The 4,011-nt window shown below is 38.1% G+C and overlaps 1 pseudogene; it reads right to left on the minus strand.

The window, feature by feature from the left end:
- Nucleotides 1-695: 695 nt before the first annotated feature.
- Nucleotides 696-3,659, minus strand: LOC144252844 (small ribosomal subunit protein uS10 pseudogene; annotated as a pseudogene).
- Nucleotides 3,660-4,011: the final 352 nt, after the last annotated feature.

Raw genomic sequence — 4,011 nt, forward strand, 5'->3', positions numbered from 1 at the left:
TACAGGGACCCAGTACTCAAACACCCAAGTTTAATATGTTACATCTTTTTCTTTTTTAATTCTTTTCCAGTCACTGTGATCAAACACCAGATCATTCTATCAGCCACACAGCAAGCACATCGCAATCACTGTCACCGTTTCCAGGGACTCAAGGAAAGGCCTCAGAAGCACAGTGGCCTGGGATGGCTGATGGGACCCACTAGGACAGAGCATTGCAGCAACCAAGTCCTTGCAGGCTCTCAGTGAGGCAGACTTTCTTTCTCTGCGCCATCTATTTTGTCCCGAAGCCACATCACGGGGCTGAAAACTTAAAATAATCCAGTTAATGCAAAATATTTCTTCTGCCCCTAACTGAGCCTGCTTTGAATTCGTGCCAAAATAGCTATTAGTGGTGATTGAAAGTGCAAGATGACTGAGAAGAAATGCTCTCAGGAACAAAAAAAGAAGTACCTTTCCACCCTGGGCTCATCAGCACTAATGAGAGACCAGCCCAGTCAGGCGTGTGGCAAAGAACCAGGACACAGGCAGCTCCGGACACTTCTTCTGATTAATTCATCAGTTGTATGTGATATGAAAGAGCCAAGCAGGTTTTTTTGTTTTTGTTTTTTTAATGTTGCTTTTGTTTGGTGAAGGGCTAAAAACAAAGTAAAACTCTATTACAAGTAGACTTCATCTTATTCGGAAGCAAAGTCATCTTAATTTACTGTCACTGGCATGTGACCCATTCTAAATAATGAGCTTTGCTTAGAGGTCTGGAACTTCAGAAGGAATTGTCCCAAAATGGCAATGCCTTCACTCATCCTGGTAGCTGCCCCAAATCCCCAGTCATAGGGTGACACCTAGAAACAGGTAAGGCAAGGTGCATGGAGCTTAATTTGGGGAGGGGAGCAGAATTTGGAGCAGTCTTCAAATTAAAATCTGGTCTAATCTTTCTGGAAACAAAAATCAATATAATTCTTGAAAAAGGGTTAATATCCAACCTGGACTGACCTGTCATTATACAGCAACACTTGAAAACAGAGGTAAGAAAAATAATAGGCATGTTGGGTAGCCTTGAATATTTTTTTTTTTTCTGTGTGATGCGCTTGAACTTGCAAAGGTGTGAGTTAGCAGGTAAGTCTTCGGTCTGTCTTATAGAATCATACAAAAATGGTGCAAGACCTAGCTTCTCTCTGTAGAGATGACAAACACACTTTGGCTTTCATCTGCAACAGGTGCACATGCTCCATAAGTGCAAAGAAATTAACAAACCTAGGGACTGGTGCCATTCAAGGAGACAAGGTACTATGGATAATGAGTTTACTGTTGTATGCTTCTGCAAGGCTAAGGATATGCCATATTAGAACAAAGCCTATTGGATCTTATGCGTTTGGTTGCCAGTTAGGTTTAAATCTTATTTCCTGCAATGCTGTTAACTAGCTTTCCTCTGAGACATTAAGCCAGCTATATTAACTCTAATTTATTATTTAATTTAAAGGTATCCAAACATTGGCTTAGACATTCTAGATAAGCTTCATAGTTCAATCAAATTTGAAATAGATTTATTTTCACACACATACATGCATACATAAAAGCTAGTAGGAGAGGTTGTGAAAAAGGCTCAGGATTTTCAAAATTGGGATAAATCTTCATTCATCTGTTCTCACTTAGATGATGAGAAAGGAAAGACTCACACAAGGTACACTTTTCATTAATAATAAGTTATGATCTCTCATCTTAATCATTTTTACATGGTCATTATACACAAATCCTAAGACCAATCACGCTATTAGATCTGAGATCAAAATTGGCATAAGTGATGTTCATAGACATTGTTCACACCTCTGGCTAAAGGGAGTGGTCAGAATCTTGGAATATTTAGTAGCTTCTCCAAAATATCGAACCCAGATGCACAGAAAATTGACCTCTTCTCAAAAATGACTTCTTGATCTTCACATCCTGTGAAGATGTTAATTTACAGACCTAAAGGGACTTTGCTGACAAGATTAAATTAAGGACCTTTTGATGGAGAAATTCTGCTGGATAATTTAGGTGGACTCAATATATTTACAAGAATCTTTATAAGGGAAAGAGGGAACCAAGTGTGTTAAAGAATCAGAAAAGAAGACTTTCAAAATAAGTAGAGATCAGAATTATGGAGGGCCCAGAAGCCAAGGAACACAGGCAGTCTGCACAAGCTGTAAAGAGAAAGGAAAGAGAGCTTCGGAAGGAATGCAGCCCTGCAACATATTTTAGACTTCTGATTCCTAGAAATCTAAACAATAAACTTTATTGTTTAAATTTATGGTAATATGTTATAGCAGCAATAGGAAGCTAATATGAATTTAAATTTGTCAGATATGGTTCCATTAGAAAAAAACCCAATCAATCGGGACATATATTAACAGATTTATTGCAAGAAGTTGGCTTACACAATCGTGGCTGAATAAGCAAGTCTGATATTCATAGGGCAGGCCATCAGGAAGGATGGGAGGGAACTTTCATACATGAGAAGAAGTTTCCAGCCACATAAATATAAAGAATTTCTCTATTACTAGGAAACCCCAGGCTTTCAACTAATTGAATCAAGCCCATCAAAATTATTTGGGATAATCTCTCTTAAAAATCAGAAGATTACAGATTTTGATAACATTCATAGAATATCTTCAAAGTAAGACCAAAATTAGCATTTGGTTGAGTAACCAGGGGCTGTGGCCTAGCCAAATCAATGTTATGTAGAAGTGGATGCATAGATACCATGTGATTTCAGGCATGATACTCTAAGGATACAAAATGACAATACAAACATTGTATCCCATCCCAAAGAAACATCAGACAAACCCAAGATAAGAATAATAATACTATTTTTTATAAAGATGACAGGTGATGATTTGGTATTCTTCAAAAATGTTAATGTAAAAGCAAAGAATGACAGTGGAAATGTTTCAGAGTAAAGAAAGTCAAAGGTACTTGGTGCAATACCCAGTTCCAGACTGGAACCTGTACAGGATGGTAAATGCTTTTCAAGGATGTTAATGGATCAACTGATGAAACTGGAATAGAAGTGGCAGGTTAGATAAAAGGCGTCAGTGTAAAATTTACTGAAGTTGATAACTGCACTACTTTAAAATAAGATGATATTCTTTTCTTAGAAAATCATCCTCAAATGGTTTAGAAATAAATGTATTTCAGTGTATGTGCAGGAGAGAGAGAGAGAGAGAGAGAGAGAGAGAGAGAGAGAGAGAGAGAGAGAGAGAGTCAATGATTTGCATAATGAATGAAGCATTTCCTTTTTGCTTTAAACAACAGATAATTAATTCATTAAAATAGTTGTCTTTGGCATCTGCAATGATGACTTTAACCTCCACCCAGCTCAGTGCTGATGGTAGTGATCTGGTCAACAACCCTAAAAGGACTTTGCAAGTCCAGGAGCCCAAATCCCATTTGGAAATGATATCAGGTGTTAGAATCTTTTGCACAAGGAAGGTTTCTTGTAGTAATTCTTAAGGTCTTGATAGGCATCCAAACTGGTCTTTTCACTGTCAGATTCTTTCTCTCTGTACCTCTGATCAAGCCAGCCACACCTTCTCTGGGGATTTCATGCTGGCAAGAGTCATTCTGTTTTGGTGAACCACCACCTCTGGTTCCATGGGTGTCTTTCCAGTATCTTTCAAAGCCATGGCTGAGGTGTGGCTTCCTGAACCACTTGCTCCTGGGCAGGAGTGAACGGGGGTGAATTAGGAACAGAAGCTGACAAAATGTAGCTCCACAGCACCCACAACCATGTCTGCCTCAGAAAAGCTCCAGGAAGCATTTTTAAAAGGAATAACAATTGGAATTGTGGAGGATGAAAAGAAATAGGAAAACACATGGAATTTACAAGTGTGAGGTGATCACAAGGCATGAAAGACATATTTCATTCAAAATGCAGACTTAAACTTTCTAGAATTTAATTTTCCTTATTAGCACTTTTAATATTTAGTGATTCCCAGGTCTTTCAAGAGTAATTATAATGGTAATAATCATAACTAG

The sequence above is a fragment of the Urocitellus parryii genome, unplaced genomic scaffold (assembly GCF_045843805.1).
Source record: "Urocitellus parryii isolate mUroPar1 unplaced genomic scaffold, mUroPar1.hap1 Scaffold_61, whole genome shotgun sequence".
NCBI classification, from domain to species: domain Eukaryota; kingdom Metazoa; phylum Chordata; class Mammalia; order Rodentia; family Sciuridae; genus Urocitellus; species Urocitellus parryii.